Genomic DNA, 18,508 nt, shown 5'->3' with positions numbered 1-18,508 from the left:
GACAAACTGAGTGGCACATTGGAACATGAAGGATATTAAGAGAATCAGAGGATGTCTTCCAATATAATGAGTGGCTTGTTAATGGAGATTTTACAGAAAAAACTTGAAGGATCGTGTAAAGGAAGGTATGAGGGATTACAAAGTATGCTAATGGTGAAAGTAAAATCACAGAATATAGGAAAAACTAAAACAGGTCTAGAGAAAACTTAGGGATGACCCATGAATGAAGGGTAAAGAGTTAAGGGTTGGGGATTGTCAATAAAGTTCTTGTCACTTAAAAGATGATATCTCTGCTAGTTAATTACTCGATGCAGGAAGGAGCCTTATCATGCTTCCGAGTAACCCTTCTATATGGCTCTTTTCCCATGGTTATGATGGTTAATGATTATCTATACTTAGTTTTGAAATACTAAGGAGTGGTGCTGGACACAGATAAGAATCCTAAGAATAGATTAGACAAGAAACTTTCCATTCATGTTTTGTACTTGAAAACATACTATCTGGTTTATTTTTTATTACTATACTTATCGCTCATATAACATTTTTATTAACTATTGTCAAGTCTGAGAATTGTTTCCTAGTGACTGAAACAAACTCCCAATCAGGTGTTCTTAATATGGGGTCTTGTTTTTTTTTTTAATTTGGTAAGGGATATTGGATATAATTGGTTTCATTTGTAATGCTATTCATTTCATGTTACGCATTTGGTCTCGCTGTCTCATCTCTCCCCACTTTGACCATCATTCACACAGCTATCAAAGTGATCTTTCTAAAGCATAGGTCAGACCATGTGACCCCCTCCTCATTCAGTGAACTCCAGTGGCTCCCTATTAGTTCCAGGATCAAATACTAAATCATCTGTTTGACTTCTAAAGCCCTTCATCCCCTTTTGACCTTTCCAGCCTTCTTATACCTTACTCTCCTCCATGTACTTTATGATCCAATGACTAGCCTTTATGATCCATTGACTGGCCTCCTAGCTGTTCTTCACATGAGACATTCCATCTCCTGATTCTCTGCCTTTTCACTGGCTGTCCCATGTGCCTGGAATTTTCTTCCTCCTCCTCCCAGCCTCCTGTCTTCCTTGAAGTCTCAGCTAAAATTCCAACTTCTACAAAAAGACTTTCCCATTTCTTCATGCTAATGCAATCCTTCTGAGATTGAATTTATCCTGTACAAAGTTATTGGTATATCATTGTTATAGGCTCCTCCATTAGATTGGGAGCTCTTTGAGAACAAGGACAGGACTCTTTTTTTCTTTTTTAGTATGCTCAGTGCTTAACACAATGCTTTGCGCAAGGTAAATGCTTAGTAAATGCTTATTACCTCGCTTTGACTTGACTTGGAGAAGAAATCCTCTAAGTTTCACTGAATGGTCAAAGGTATCTATGCCACCTTTAATGAAAAAATGAAGATGAAAAGATGAGGAATTACATTTTCTATCCTTAAAATCTAGTAAGAGGGAAAGTCCTGTACATAAAGAACTACAGCACACTTTAGATGGTGATAAGTATAGAGGAGAGGTCAAACAGAAAACCATGAGACTTGGGGAAGGAGGAATCACTTCTAGCTAGAGGGAGCTGGGAAAGATTTCCTGGAATTCCTGGCTTGCGTCTAAAGGAAATAAATGTTTTTAGCAGGTATATGTACTCGGGGACTCTGTTGCAAGCAGAGTAAACATCATTCAATATTGCACAGTGGCAGGGAAACCAGTTAAGAGATTGCAATAATTTAGATGTGAGATGAGGGCACAAACCAGAATAATGACAATGTGAAAGGGCAGATGCTAGAGATACTGTAGAGACAGAATTAAGAGACATGGAAATTGGGTGAATGAAGAGGGCTAGGATCAGAGAAGAAAGAGTAAAAAAAAAAAACTTATGGCTCAATGGAAAGAGCAATGGCTTTGGGGTCAGAGGAAGTGGGTTCTAATATGGCATATTGGGCAAGTGACTTAACTTTCCTGGGTGTAGCACGAATGCATTATTTACAGCGCCCACAATCATTATAAATATACCTGCCCAGTGCTCAATTGCAAAATATAACAGACTCTCCATATATAAGGCAGAAGTAAAACATTTATTCAGGCACCAAAAAACCAAATCCCAATACCAGGAAACCGAATCCATCATAGCAACATAGAAGTTAATGCACCACAACATAGCAGAGAGTCACACCATCCTTTAGCCTTCCTACAAACCAGCACAAGATTAATATTTACTCATAAGCCTATCTGTCTCCCTATCTGACTGAAGTATCCTCTCCACCCAACCATCTAACTTTCTCTGACTCCCAGTTTCCTGTGGGCTTTGCTCTACCCTTCAGCAAACTCCTCCTACCATAAGCTCCATGTGATTACATTCAGCCTATCAGGGGGCATAGTTTATTTTCAAAGCAGGGAATGTCTTCAAATTCCCTTAGATTTATTAAGGGGCAGGGAAGATATTCAAATTCCTGAAGGGGTTCAACTAGACAGCCTGAGTCCTCTTCCTGTTCTAGATCCATTAATCCTGTGGGCCTCTGGACTCTAGGGTTTTCTTAGTATATGTGCTCTATTCCTCACTAGAATAAAAATCCCTTAACAACAGGAGCTGTTTCATTTTGGCCTTTGTATTTCCTAACAGGGTTTAAATAAATAATTTTTAAATTAAACTGAATGATGATCAGAAATTCTTCTTCTAGCTGAAAATTTAATAATTTATCAAAGGATGCACGAGAGAAATAAAGAGAAAAGTAACAGGCAATTAGCTCCTTGCTGATAGCCTTCATAGTAAGGTTAATGGGGGAAGTATTTGACACTTAACTAGTAGTAAATGTGGATGGTTTCTGCAAAATTCTGTTATCTATGATGATATTTTTTTTATCCCTCCCACCATCATCAGTAAGAAGAAGACCAAGGCATTTTTTTTAATCAGACTTGTGATTTCATTGGTTTAGAGATCACAGATTTAGAACAGGGAACCATAAAAGTCCATCAAGCCCCATCTCTTCCTTTAACAGATGAGGAAACTGAGGCCCAGAGAGATTAAATTACTTGCCCAGAGTCACATAGCTAGCAAATATATTAAGGAAGATTTGAACTTGTACCTTACTAGTTACAAGGTCAATGCCCTGTCCACTATGCCAAGAGTTCTCAGTCAAGAAACTTCTTCAACCAATGCAGATTTGCAACCGTAGACTACTGTCAGGTCTAAAACAATCTAAAGTCTTACTCTAATGTATTACCATCATATGGAGGTCTCAAAAGCAATGAAATGGAAGCATAAGCTCAAAAAGATAGTGCGTGGGATTTGGAGTCAGGAAAACCTGGATTCGAATCCCACCTCAGACACTAGCTGACTGATCCTGAAGAAGTTACTTAATATTTCAAGCCTTGGTTCTCAACTATGAAATGAGCAGTTTAGACTCATCAGTTCTAAAGCTTTGATCCTATCAGTCCTTGGATTATTGGAGGAGTAGCACCGACCACTGCATTATAAAGACTGACAGGAGGTGAGCATTTCTAATGCTTTATTTTCAAGCGCATCAGGTTTTATGAGTTGTGGTAGGTAAAGAGAAAAAACGTACAGCTGTGCAGTGTTTGAGTTTGTGTGTGTGGTCATGGTGACCAAGCTTGGCCAAAAGCCAGGGCTTATGTATAAAGGCTTTAGATGCAGAGGAAGAGCTCATTAATGTGTCTCCTTCATTCTGAATAGATTTAAGCCACTTATATGGTAGTAGGTCAGAGCTAAGCTGGCAGGTTTTGCCATGACACGTTCTCAGAATGAGCTCCTGAGAAGTCTCATTCTATAGAACTTATTACTAGTCATTTTTCCTTTGTGTCATAATGGATTATTTTGAAATCTATACTTAATCGTTTGGGGGGGGGGAGTAAAGCAAAGCTGGCAAAATAAGAGATAATCAGAGATGCTGAAGTGAGCAACAATGAAAATATGCATAGTCAGAAAGATTAACTGGGGGTTGGGGCCGAGGAGAGTAGGGGAAGGTGGTAAGGAAAGAACCAGTAAGGTCTCAGGGACCTCTTAGCCCTATAGATTTAATAGTAAACCTCTTCCTCTCAGTTCATTAGCCCCTTCCTATTCCAATGTCTCATAAGGTGCAAATGATCTTGAGTTCTCAGAGAACATACCGTGGGAACGCAAATGTCTTTTATGTAAGGACCAGCTAAGTCAGATTCAGAGATGCTCATTATTAAAAAGGCACCTAGTGAGTGATGCTTGGTAAAAAGAAAAAAAGACAAAAACAAATAAACAAAGAAAAAAGCAACCCCACCTCACAAACCACTGAAGTATAGAGAAAGCATGGTAAGTGTTGGTAGGACTTCTCATAATTGATGAAATCACAGAACTTCACATTATTGTGTTTTTACTTATCTGTTTGCCTATTTTATCCCTTCCTCAAACCCTGTTCCCCTAGGTCAATCAACGAACATTTATTAAGCAGGTACTATGTGCAAGGCACTTGGCAGGAAGGATACGAACATTAAAAAACAAAGTCCCTGCCTTCAAGGAAATCACTTCCTAATGGTAGAGAGATGTAAATAACTAGGTAAATTCAAGATCTACAGTCAATAGAAGGAAATGTGGGGAGTTGGAAAGGCTCCCTGAAGAAGGAAGAATTTGAGTCCAATCTTGAAGGAAACCAGTAGAACGGAGAGGACAGAGGTGAGTTGTCTAGGCATGCCAGGCTTGGGGCAGGGTGGGGGGGAGGGGACTGGGAGAGAACAGCCAGGACAAAGGCACAGAACTGGGGAATGGGATATGTGTGTGTGTGTGTGTGTGTGTGTGTGTAAAACAGCAAAAAGGACAAGTATCATGAATAGCAGAATGTGTGGTGAGTCATGCATAAAAAGGCTGGAGAAATAGAAATAGGCTGGGTTATGAAGGGCAGTGCCTAGCACAGAGCAGATGATTAATTAATGCTTGTTGGATTGGAAGCACCTGGGTGATTATCTTTCCCCTGCTTGTACCTGTATCCCTGGTGTCTCCCTTGCTTTCTGCCCCTTGCCCCACAGTAGGGCTTATTTATTAAAGCCTTCTTTTCTCATGTGCAAAAAATTTCCTACTTATGGCTCTGAGAAAAACCCTTTGGGAAAAAAAGAGGCCAAGACTTCAGCTTTTTTTCCTCTTTGTATTCCCTATGGCCTTCACACAGAACCCTGCATGTACTAAGCATTTTGATAATTAAAAACCTATTTATAATATCATGTGTTGAGAAAAACATGAAGCAATAAAGTTTATTGGTTTTAAAGTAAATACACTACCTCACCCAATTTGAACATTCGTTCCTGGTAGAGGAAACTGAAAGCTCTTAGAGTGACACCATGCTGTTTTTCTATGACTCTAAGCAGATGGTGTTATGATTAGTGGTTAGAATAGTTAGCAGAATAGGGATACCTGATGAAACAGCACACACACAGATAAAATTTCAGATAAAATGGCTAGGTATCTAGGCTTAATTATGTCTTTGGAAAAATAAATATCTCCTGAGAGGTCATTTATCACATCATGTATATATTTATGCCACATTTAGCACCATGCTATCTAAATTCAACCACACCTCTATTTCAGCATGGCAACATCTCTGACATCAACTCTCCTGTGATTTCAGTTGCTACCTCTATGACTTTCAAATCTATATCTCAGCAACAACCTCCCTTCTTAGCTACAGACATCCATTTCTGGTTGCCTACGTGGCATCTCCACCTGGAAACACCACCATCAAAACTCACCATTTATTAAAGTGAAGTTAACATAATTTCCCCCTAACCTTGTTCTTCCTCCTGACTCATTCTCATGGCAGAGTCAATCTCCTTTCTCCTATTTTAATAATTTTCCGTTTTTTTGCTTCAATCTTCTTCCTCAGCCTTTGGACCCAGCTAGCAGATTCAGTAGATTTTAACTATGCAGTGCATCTCTGTCTCTCCCTTTCCACTGTCATGACCTTCCTATAAGCCCTCCTTGTCACCTGCCTGAACTGTTGAAATAAAGTTCTTAGTAGTTCTTCCCAACTCTCGTTTCTCATTCTCTCTGACCCAGCTAGGTGACACAGTGGAGAGACCATGAACCCAGAGTCAGGATGACCTGAATTCAAACACTTAACTAGATGTTTGACCCTGTACAAAGCATTTAACCTCTGTCTCAGTTTCCTCCTCTGTAAAATGAGGATAATAATAGCACCTAACTCCCAGGATTGTCATGAGGATGAAATGAGTTAAAATTGTAAAGTGTTTGACACAAAGCCTATCACAGAGTAGGCACTTAATAAAGGCTTATTCCATTCATTGTGATGAAATAATCTTCCTTATGCATAGATTGACTTAGAAGGTAGGATTTTAGCTGGGGAAGTCAGGAGGCAGAGGCAAGGAAAGAAAAAATTCCAGGGATGGACAATAAAAATGTCCAGGATTGGAAAACAGGGTGTGTGTGTGTGTGTGTGGTGTGTATGTGTGTGATTGTGGTGTGTGTATGTGTGTGTAGTGTGTGTATGTGTGTGTGGTGTGTGTGTGTGTACAAAGAGCAGCAAGGCAGTACCACAGGAACACAGATATAGCAAAGTATGAGATGAGAGAGGGCTGGAAAAGTTAGAGGGGGGCGGCCGGTGCTTTGAATATCAAACAGAGGATTTGATCTTGGAGGTGATATTAGAGGCTCCAGAAGCCACTAGATACTAAATGGATGGAGAAGGGGGAAAATGACATGGTCATAAGCATCATCAGATGACATGCCTGACACATTTTAGGAAGAAAGGTAAATAGACATAAGCTTTCTCATCTCTTCTGATCCTCTCCCAGAGCCAAAGAACAATTCTATTTCTTCATTAAAACTTCTCATACTTCCTTCAAATCTCAGCAAATAAGGGATATTTCTCTTTCAGACCCCCTTCTCTCTCTCTCTCTCTCTCTCTCTCTCTCTCTCTCTCTCTCTCTGTGTCTGTGTCTCTGTTTCTCTATTTCTCTCTGTCTCTCTGTCTCTCTCTCTCACCACCCTAATACAATTCCTCATCATCTCTCATTTGAACGATTGCGATCTCCTTACTTCAAGACTCTTCCCATGCCAGTCCTCATCCACATTAGCTGTCAAATTGATCTTCCTAAAGCACAGATCTGACCATGTCACCCTCCAATTAAATAAACTCCAGTAGCTCCTTATTGTTCCAGGTTCAAGTATAAAATCCTCTGCCTTTCCAGTCGGCTTCCCCCTTACTCTGCTGCAGCCATTCTGCTGAGCACACACAGCCCTCCTCAGTACTCACTCTCACAGGCTATCCCTTCATGCCTGAACACTCTCCCTCTTCATCTTCATCTCTCTACTTCTCTGGCTTCAAACCTCCAGTACAATCTCAACTCCTACAAGAAACCTTTCCCAACAACCTTAATTCTAGAGTCTTCCCTCTGTGGGTCATTTCCTATTCATTCTATTTCTTGTTTGTATGTAGTTGTTTGCATATTGTCTATCCCGCTTGACTGTGAACTCTTTGAGGGCAGAAACTATCTTTTGTCTTTATATTCTCAGGCACTTAATAAATGCTAACTGACATTTAAAATATGATGTCATTTCTCAATGATAGGGGTACCTAGGTGGCACAGTGGATAAAAGACAGGAAGACTCAGCTTCCTGAGTTCAAATCTAACCTCAGACATTTACTAGCTATGTGACCCTGGGCAAGTCACTTAACTCTGTTTGCCTCAGTTTGTCATCATGTAAAATAAGGTGAAGGAAATGGCAAAACACCCCAGTATCTCTGCCAAGAAAACTCGAGACAGGATCATGAAGAGTGAGACATGATTGAAATGACTGAACAACAGCAACAATGCCAAGCACTGTGCTAAGAACCAGGGATACAAAAGAGGCATAAAAATGTCTCTGCCCTTTCAAGCTCACACAATCTGATGGAATCAAGAAGGAAAGAGGCAGCTGGCAGTGTCCCATTCTGCGATAAGGGCAAAGGGTCAGCGAAAGAAACCATAGAATGTTGGGATAAGGAAGTAGCAGGAGGGGATCTTGGAGAGGGGGTAGGAATGGAAGTCAGACGGAAGAAGCTGCAAAATGAGGGAGTGCTGAGGACAGCTGGTGTAGGCCCATGTAGAGGATTGTTCCTGGAACTGTCAGTGCCCAGATCAAAGGTTTAGAGCTAGAAAGGACTCTAGAGGTCATTGAGATCAAACTCTCATATTTTTTTTTTGGAGGCAATTGGGGTTAAGTAACTTGCTCAGGGTCACACAGCTAGTAAAGTGTCTGAGGCCAGATTTGAACTCAGATCCTTATGACTTCAGGGTGAGTGCTCTATCCATTATGTCAGTCAAACCTTTATTTAGAGGTCAGATTAAACAACTTGCCCAGTGTCACAGCTAATAAGTAACAGTTAATAAGTGGTTTAGTCAGGATTTGAACACAGGTCTTCCTGGGTTCAAGTCCAGGACTCTATTTACTACGTCATTATGAATAGAGTTAGAACAGTAGTTACAAGCAGTCAATAGCATTAAAAAAAAAAAACAACATTTAAAGATGGTGGAGTAGAAGCAGGTCCTCTGTGCAGCTCCAGCTTCCACCTTCCCCAATTCATATAAAAGGGGACTCTGAACAAACTTCGGAGCTGCAGAACCCACAAAATGACACAGAGAAGCTAACCTCCCACTGAGGACAGCCCAGCAGGCTGGTAGCAAAGCTCTGGGAGCCCAGCCCAGTTCCACACTGAGTTTTTAGCCCCAGGGCGAGCCTGACCAGCCTCTACCTGGAGGGACTTCAGATCAGCAGCAGCTGTGGCTGTCTCCAGAATTATCAACACATAGATGCAAAGGACAAAATGAGAGGTCAGTGCAGTGTGGACTTTGAGACCCAGTAGTTGGGAGTGTGTTGGCTTGCTGCTGAGGAGCCTCAGCCCTACAGCTACAGCCATGTGGCAGCTTCAGTCACTGGACTGAAGAGTGTAAGGGGACCAAGCAACCAGTCTGAGGGGTAATCGCTCTTGCTTTAACCTACTTGGATCTGGATTGCAGTCTAGTGTGGAGGTCCTGGGGTGTGTGTCCAACTTGCCAGAGTGTGTGGAAGCTTCAGAGAGGGCACCCATCTAATACCTCTGGCGGCTGAGAAAACCCCAACATTTGGGACAAAGCTCCCCTGTCTGGTGGCAGAGTCCTGTTGTGGCAAAAAGCCCAAAAGTTAAGTGACTGAGGGGCGACATGACCAGGCAAAGGAAACAAAGCAGACAGAAGATTCCAACATTAGACTCCTATTTTGGGGACAAAAAGTAGCAAAGCATGGAACAGGAGGAAGACAGTGAAGTCAGAACTCCTGCACCAAAAGCTTCAAAGGAAAATACAAGCTGGTTACAGGCCATAGAGGACCTTAAGAAGCAGATAAAAGAAGTGGAAGAAAAATTGGGAAGAGAAATGAGAACAATGCAAGAAAATTATGAAATGAGAGTCAACAGCCTGACTGAGGAAAATCACAGCTTAAAAAATAGACTAACTCAAATGGCAAAAGAGGCTCAAAAAGGCAATGAGGAGAAGAATGCCTTAAAAAGCTGAATTTGCCAGATGGAAAAAGAATCTCAAAAGCTCACTGAGGAGAATCATTGCTTCAGAATTAGATTGGAGCAAATGGAAGCTAATGACTTTATGAGAAATCAAGATGCTGTTAAACAGATCCAAACAAATGAAAGAATAGAAGGCAATGTGAAATATCTTATGGGAAAAACCACTGACCTGGAAAATAGATCCAGGAGAGATAATTTAAAAATTATTGGACTACTTGAAAGCCATGATCAAAGAAAGAACCTAGAAATCATTCTCCAAGAAATCCTCAAGGAAAAGTGCCCTGATGTTTTAGAACCAGGGGGCAAAATAGAGGTTGAAAGAATCCACTGATCACCTCCTGAAAAGGATCCCAAAAAGAAAACTCCTAGGAATATTATAGCCACGTTCCTAAATTCCCAGATCAAGGAGAGAATATTACAAGCAGCCAGGAAGAAACAATTTGAATATTGTAGAAACACAATCAGGTTAACCCAGGATCTGGCAGCTTCTACACTGAGGGATCGAAGGGCTTGGAATGTGATATTCTGGAGGTCAAAGGAGCTGGGATTAAAACCAAGAGTCACCTACCCAGCAAAACTGAGTATCGTGTTTTAGGGGAAAATATGGTCATTTGGTGGAATAGAGGACTTTCAAGCATTCTTGATGAAAAAACCAGAGTTAAATAGAAAATTTGACCTTCAGATACAAGAAGCAAGAGAAGCATGAGGTCAACAGGGAAAAGAAATCATAAGGAACTTATCAAAGTTGAACTATTAACATTCCTACATGGAATAATAATAATTGTAACTAATGAAGCTTTTCTCAGTATGAAAAGAGTTGAAGAGAATATATATATATATGTATATATATATACACACACATATATGAGGGTATATGGGCATATGAATACATATGTGAATGTGTGTATATATGTTTACAGGTATATATAGATAAAGGGCACAGGACCAAGTTAATAGGAAAGGATGATACTTAAAAGGTGAAATTAAGAGGTGAGAGAGGAATATAATGAGAGGAGATGGAGAGAGACAGAATGGGGTAAACTATCTCATATAGAAGAGTCAAGGGAAAATGGTCACAATTGAGGGGAAGAACAGGAAGGCAAAAGGGAATGGGTAAACCTTATTCCCACTGAATTTGGCTTGAGGACGGAATGAAATACACACTAAATAGGGTATCTCACCCTACAGGAGAGTAGGGGGGAAGAGGATGAGAAGAGGGATGATAGAAGGGAGGGAAGGCTGGGGGGGAGGGAAATTGGAAGCACCCACTTTTGAAAATGTACAGGATCAAAGTAGAGAATAGAACAAGTGGGAGGTGGGACAGGAGGGAGGGAAATATAGTCAGTCTTTTACAATATATCTATTATATTAATGTTTTGCATTAGCTACACATGTACAACATATATTTAACTGCTTATCTTCCCAGGAAGGGTGGGTGACAAGGGAGGAAGGGAATGAATCTGGAATTCAAAGTTTTAAAATCAAATGTTTAAATATATATATATATATATACTATTATTAATACTATTATATATTATATATATGTACTATTATTAATACTATTTTACACATTTAATTGGGAAATAAGATACACTAGGGCATAGAGATCCACCATGCCCTACTGGAAAAGTCAAAAGGGGTATGGGAGAAAATATGGGAGATAGCAGATTGGAGGAGGGGATATCCTGTAGGACTGCTATTTTGGGGCGGTGGGTAGGGGAAAAATGGGGAGAAAATTTGTAACTCAAAATCTGGCAGAAATGGATGATGTAAATCAGAAGTTAAATAAAGCATTTGAAAAATGAAAAAAAAAAACACAAGGAATCAATAGGTTAAGAACAGCCTGGTTTATTTTTTAGGGATGTGAAGTTAATTGAGTAGGACTTGCCCAGAGTCACACAGGTCATGAGTGTCTGAGGTCAAATTTGAACTCAGGTCTTCCTAACTCCAGGGCCAACACTCTGTCCACTGCCCTTATTCACAGAAGTCACTTAATAAATATTTATTGGGGCAGCTAGGTGGTAGAGTGAATAGAACACCAGCCCTGGAGTCAGGAGGACCTAAGTTCAAATCTGGCCTCAGACACTTAATACAAAAACTAGCTGTGTGACCTTGGGCAAGTCACTTAACCCCAATTGCCCTCCAAAAAGCAAAAAAAAATGTTTATTGACTGACTCTTTCCACATGGCTTCTATAGATCTCCCACTTCTATCTGCTTCCGGCCCATAAATCACATTTAACAGGAATTCAGTTGAGAATGGCACCTAATGAACACAGAATTTAAGAGCTGGAGAAGACATCAAAGTGTTTTCAGCCTAACCTATACCTGAACAAGAATACTTGCTACAATAATCACGAGTAGATATAGCTGTCCTGCTGTGGTTCCAGTGAGGCGGAACCCAACACCTCCCCAAAGCATTCCATTCTATGTCTGGGCAGCTCAAATTGTTAATACCTTTTTCCACACACAAAGATTAAATCTGCCTCACTACAATACCCAGCCATTGTTCCTCCTTCCACCAACTTGGAGTAGCTGGGGGGCAGAGGGAGCTGGAATTAGGAATTACCTGAGTTCAAATCCTACTCAGATGCTTAGTAACTCTGCGCACCTGAGCAAGTTATCTGACCTCTCTTGGGGCTCATTTTCCTCACCCATATGATGGGGTAATAATAGTAACACCTACATACACAGGGTTTTTATGAGGATCAAAGAATACAATACATATATAGCACTTTGCAAGCAGTAACATTATACAGGGTGTCCAAAAGTCATAGTGTGTGTTAAAGCTTTAACAGCCTGAAATTTTTAAGCTTTACAATAGCTTTTAAATGCACCAAGACACCTTGTATAAATGTTAGCTACTATTACCTAAGCAAAGTAAGCCTAATCTTTCCTCTGTCCTTCAGATCATGATTCCTCACTGGCCCCAAGCTTTCTCTTCTTCAGGCTAAACCTAATCTCTAGTTGCTCTATCTAGTCCTTGTATTACATTTTCCAGGCCTCCTGAGTGCAGCCTTCTGGATGTATTCTAGCTACTCTATGTTCCTTCTAAAACTTGACACCTAAAACTGAATGTAGCACCCCAGAGGTGCTCTAGTAGCCAGGGCTACTGCTGTCAGAATTCTCCATTCTTCATTCTAGATACCACACCTCACAGGAGAGCTTTATCCCTCCCCTTCCCTCCATCACTCTGTCCCCCTTCTCCTCCCCATTCAACCCCATTGCCACATCACATTGTTGGTTCACATTGAGTTTGTTGTCCAGAAAAACTTTCAAATACTTTCCCCCCCACCAAAAAAAATTGTTCTTAACAAAGGCTCTTCCATCCTGAATAGGGTCTGAGAAAAATCTACCCCACACATGTGGAATTTTATGTCTACCCCTATTAACATCATTTCATGTTTTTGGATTCAGTCTATCATCTAACCTGTTGAGATCTTTCTGTGGTTCTTTCATCCAATGTATTAGCTCTCCCCTTCAATTTCATGTCATCTACAAATCTGTCAAGTATCCCATCTTGGCTCTGATCCAAGTCACTGTCAAAAATGTTGAACTGCACAAAGCCGAGAACATATCCCTGGCGCACTCTACTAAAGACCTCCTTTCCCTTAATTACTGTTCTTTCGGTTGTCATACAATTAGCTCTGAATCTATCTCACTGTACTAACATCTAGCCTCCATTTCTCTATCTTGTCCACATGGTTAGCATGCTATACCTTGATCATTGCTTTGTTTAAATCCACAGTATTCCTTTCTCCCCCCTCAACTTACACCCCAGTTATCTCATCAATGAAGGAAATAAAATTAATTTGGCATGAGCTGTTGTTCTTAATGAAGACATGTTGGCTTTTAATGACTCCTGTTTCCCTCACAAATAGGCTCACAAACTATCCTTTTAATAACTGTTCTAGAATCTGCTAAGATCCATCAAAGTTCAACAGGAACTCAGCCATCATATCTGCTTTCAGTACCCTGAGATGTGATTTATTCAGAAAGTATGAGGTACTCTGGTGACAAGGAGGTGTCTAATTACTCTCTACCTTTCCTCCTAACTTTAATAAAAAATTCCTGTGATTAACTGCACCATTGTCTTAAAAAATGAACATCACCCTGGACTCTTCCCTCTTTCTTGGTCTATATATAAAATCATTTGCTAGGTCCCAACAGTTCTGTCACTTTCCTTGTGCACTTGTACCTACCTTGTCTCTGTATGCTTTTTCTCTTTCCTTCAGTCCTTGTAAAAGCCTCTTAACTAATATGCCCGCCATCATTCCTTTCTTCTAATTGTCCTATTTCTGTTGTTCCTCTATTAAAAAACCAGCAAACAAAAATCTTCAATAACACCCAATTACTTGTCAAATAAAATATGAACTTCTTAGGTAACAATAAAAGGCTTCCAATATCTGGCTCCATTCTGCCTTTCTAACTCACACCCTCATCCAACTCTGTGTCCCAACCAATCTGAACTTGAAACAATACAGAATAGCCCTGAATTGGGAGTCACAAGATCTGAACCTTGAACCTCTAGAACTTATTACTTAGGGGTTATGTGGTCTTGGACAAGTCACTCAAACTCTTGGTCTAGATTTCTTCCTCTATAAAATAGATAAGGTTAAACTAGGCTCAGAGGTTCTTAACCCAGGAACTTTTTTTTTAATTTTGATAACTTTTTTTTTTAAAGCAATCGGGGTTAAGTAACTTGCTCAAGGTTACACAGCCAGTTATTTCCAGGTGTGATGCTAAGTATCTGAGCCCGAATTTGATCCCCAGGTCATCCCGGCACTGGAGCCAGTGCTCTTACTCACTGTTTGATAACTTTTTCAAAACAATTGGCTTCCTTTGTGTAATGGGAATGTAAATTTAAAGATCTTCCCTGCCCCCAGGCTAAAGTGCACCTGGAGCCTGGGGTAGGAGGCTTGTTTTTCAGTAGATACTTTTTGATTGGCCAGTGGGTCCAAAAGGTTGTTACATTCTCTGAGCCAGGAGAAGGCTATATATGGATTCTGGGAAGCTGTTGTCCAGAGTCCCCCAGCTTTGAAAAACCCAGATGTTGAAACCCAGATGTTGATTGGGTATGGATGTAATGGTTGGACAGTTTGGAAATCTGTCTACTTGATCTGTTTCTGTCTTGATAATTCTGTCTGTATATTCTGAAGTTCATGGTGCTGACCTTTTTCTCCTGAACTAGGTGAAGGATACATATCTGACTGATTAAAGTAAGCTTGTTAACCCATTTTGAGTTGCTTTCCTTTAACAAAGCAGATCTAAGAACCTGTGTTGGCAGACACCCTGAGGACACTGGGGTGCTTGCTGCTACACTTTGTAATTCTTTTTTTCTTAAATTTCATGCAATAAAAACATTATTTAGAGAACAGTCTTGTAAGTTTCACCACACTACCAGAGGGGTCCTTAATACAAAAGAAAAAACAAGTCCCCAATTAGATGATTTCTAAATTCCCTCCTTCAATCCTCTGGCTACTTTTCCCAGATCTAATCCTGTCTTCTCACCAATGTGGCTCTGTCTGTATCCACTGGGCCTTAACTCCTACTCCCATTTTCCCTAGCCATTCATCTTCACCTATTGAAATAGAAACTTTTCTTTCAGATGCAGTTCAGGTCTACTCTTCCATTCATGTTCCCAAGTTGGAAATACTCTTTCTCTCCTCATATATCTGGTAATATTTTCTTTGCATCTTTTTTATGTGTTCATCACATTCTAATTTGTATGATAAACCTCTGTGTCATCTCTCCTAGAATATAAACTCCTAGGGGATAAGCACTGTATCTTACTTTATTTTATATCCCAGTTTCTAGTATAGCGAGCGCCCTGAAGACACTTCATGAATACCTGTCAAATGAACAAAGAATGAGAGTCCACAGAGTGTCCAAAAGATGAGTTTCACCATTCACAGACCTAGGAAACATCTGGACCATGGCACAGACCTAACTCGTTTCAGATAATACCATCTGCCCATTACACAGTAACATCCTTGTTCAGTGAATACATTTGCCATGTTTCTGTGTCATTTTTCAATAGACATATCTGCTCGCATACATTTTTGGACTGTCATTCCCTGGACAGCTTTCATTTGACTGCCTACTCATGGCAGGTGAAACAAAAAGAAAGCCTGTTCACAGTGAGTGACAGGGTCATCTCTATGGTACATTTCTAACACATCTCTAGTTTATAGACCAGCAACAGTAAATGAGTAAAGTGCTATATAAAAAATACCACGAAATCAAATGGTTTTAAAGGTAGCTTTAAAAACATGGAGACTGTTCCCTAATACCTGCTTGTGCTATTATGTTGAATTTTAGATGAATTCTCAAGTCACCCTTAGGTAAAGTTGTAGGATGCTAGGTATTCTTTTTTGAGAAGGTATTCTTTTCCTACTATTTGTTCATTCTGTTTCACCTAATAGGAATGTCATTGAAGACTCAGCTCACGTCTCACCACCTCCACAAAGCTGTTATTCCTGATGTCATAACCTCTTTCTTCTCTGGACTCCTTTTGTCCTTATTAAGTGCCAAGTCAGGAAATGCAGCTTATGGTCTTACTCTCTAGTTGTTTCCCATATGAATGTCAAGCCTACAGCAAAATGGCAAGACTGTCGGAGGCAGGGATCATCTGACATTTTCATACCACCCACAATACTCAACACAATTCACAGTGTAGGTACTCCAAAAACTCTTGTTGGTTCGTGAACATCACACTAGTATGTGTTACTATTAGAATCCCATTAAATGCAATTCTATTCTCTAATGCTTAATATAGTCATAAGAATCAAAATATTGATTGAACAATGATCACAAGATGAATTATTCCATATCACATCATTTCCTGAGAGCAAATTTTTTATATGTTATACTTGGAAAGGGAAATGGCAAACCACTCCACTCTCTTTGTCAAGAAAACACTAAATGGGGCCACAAAAATAAAAAAGATGATGAAAGTCAGGAAGAGTTGGCCATGAGCGAAATGACTGAACAAAATACTTATTTAAAAAAAAAAAAGTTGAATGCAATATCCACATCAATGAGATCACAGATCCTTCTTACTATCAAAGTAGTCAAACAAACTCATTGAGTTAAGGTTTGTCATTTGAATGGTTTTTAAAGGAAAAAATGTATTAATGCCTGCAATGCATAATATCGAAAACTAAACTAACCTGAGGGAGCTAGGTGACATAGAGGGTAGAAGGCTAACTTGCAGCTGGAAAAGCCCAACTTCACATCTTGTGTTAGGCACTTACTAGCTATGTAGCCCAGGGCAAGTCACTTAACATCTCTGTGACTCAGATTCCTCATCTGTCCTGCCTCTGATATAAACTGTCTGTGTGATCTAGGGTAAGTCATTTAAACTCTTAATGCTCTAGGCCACTTGCATCAAACTCAGATAGAAATGACTCCCTATGGGCCTATATAGACTTAGAAAATCACAAGTTAACATTATCTATGTTGTAGTGAGTATTTTTATTTACTTTGATAATCATTTCCCAATTATACCAGGTTAAGCTATACGCAGGAGTTCTGACACCTTTACTCTTAACAACTTTTTTTTTTTGCATTTAATAGTATTTTACTTTTCCCCCAATTACAAATTACAGGTTAAGATAGTTTTCAACATTCATTTTCTTTTCTTTTCTTCCTTCCTTTCTTTCTTTCTTTCTTTCTTTCTTCCTTTCTTTTTTTTTGGAGGGGGGAAGGTAGGGCAATTGGGGTTAAGTGACTTGCCCAAGGTCACATGGCTAGTAAGGGTGTCAAGTGTCTGAGGCTGGATTTGAACTCAGCTCCTCCTGACTCCAGGGCCAGTGCTCTATTCACTGTGCCACCTTGGCCCCTAGACATTCATTTTCATAAGATTTTGAGTTCCAAATTTTCTCCCTCCCCACCCAAGAGAGCAAGCAATCTGATATAGGTTATACATATACAATCATGTTAAACATATTTCCACACTAGACTAGACAACTCTTTAAGACTACAAGTAGCGGGTAAAAGGCTCACTTGGAGTTGGTGGAAGGAGTTTTCTCATCTAGGAGTTTGCTGTACAAACGAAATCACAGGTCTAGATCTTATTCCTATTTTCTATTTAAGCCAAATAATTTTAGGAAGTATATGGGCACAAGCACTGAGAGATCTTTTTAATGAGAGCAAGACCTCATCTATGCTGCTTAAAATGCATCCCGTAGTCACAACGAAATTGTTAGAAAAAACTAATGACAAATAGTAAGAGTTTTAATCAAAGACTACCTGGCTATTAAGAGTAATTTCTATTTCCAGACACATCCCAGCTGACGTTGGTATGGAAAGGCATAACTGAAAAAAGAGAGAGACTAATTGGAACAATTAATTAAAACAACACACAATTAGTTTCAGTGTCAGCAATTTTGCTCCTCTCCCCCCATCGTTGGAGTGTATATGGATGTTTATATTGAGTTTTATTACCCTGGGGATTATCTCTCTACTACAAATTGACAAGTATGGATACAAACAGATGAGAATAAAATGCTTCCTGTGGGTTTGGGCCAGAGCCATAGCTGATTCCTTGCTACTCGAGTCTTATTTTGTTTCTGCTTTCTTCACCAAGGAGCATCATCTTAGGTCTAGGAAAAAAAACACAAACACAAATAAGCTAAGCAGCAATGCATCATTGTGGAATGTAGGAGTTAGAGTCAAGAAGACCCGAGTTCAAATCCTGCTTTATGCACTTACAGGCTGTGACCTCAGGCAAGCCCCTAGATGAGCTTCAATTATCAAGTCTGATTGTCCTAAACATTGAATGAATTAGTAGATTTAAGTGGTAAGCCTCAGTATGTGATCTAGAAAAGTCAGAGAGAACAGGAAATTCCATTAGGTGGCCTCCTGGTTACAAAATAGCCCAGTTTGCCTTCATTGCAACAAATGTGCCGAATAAATAAAAATTATTCATTTTCATTCTCTCTCTCTCTCTCCTCTCTCTCTCTCTCTCTC

General features: G+C 39.9%; 1 protein-coding gene across 6 annotated transcripts in view; it reads right to left on the bottom strand.

Moving 5' to 3' along the window:
• Positions 1-18,508, bottom strand: part of LOC138160146 (small ribosomal subunit protein uS14-like) — a 104,129-nt gene that overhangs the window by 30,607 nt on the left and 55,014 nt on the right. Inside the window, exons 2-3 of one of the 6 annotated variants that reach the window (XR_011168100.1) lie at positions 17,984-18,141; positions 17,059-17,854 (exon numbers count right to left, since the gene is read on the bottom strand). The exons of the other annotated variants lie outside the window; for them this stretch is intronic. The gene's annotated coding sequence lies outside the window, so the exon portion shown is untranslated. Of the gene's footprint in view, positions 1-17,058; positions 17,855-17,983; positions 18,142-18,508 lie in introns of those variants that run through there. 6 annotated transcript variants of the gene reach the window in all.

Source organism: Petaurus breviceps, unplaced genomic scaffold (assembly GCF_028583685.1).
Source record: "Petaurus breviceps papuanus isolate PSGF00001 unplaced genomic scaffold, PetGlider_PUasm1.0 118, whole genome shotgun sequence".
NCBI lineage: Eukaryota > Metazoa > Chordata > Mammalia > Diprotodontia > Petauridae > Petaurus > Petaurus breviceps.
Note: the sequence above shows the minus strand (reverse complement) of the source record. Positions and strands in the feature narration are given on the sequence as shown.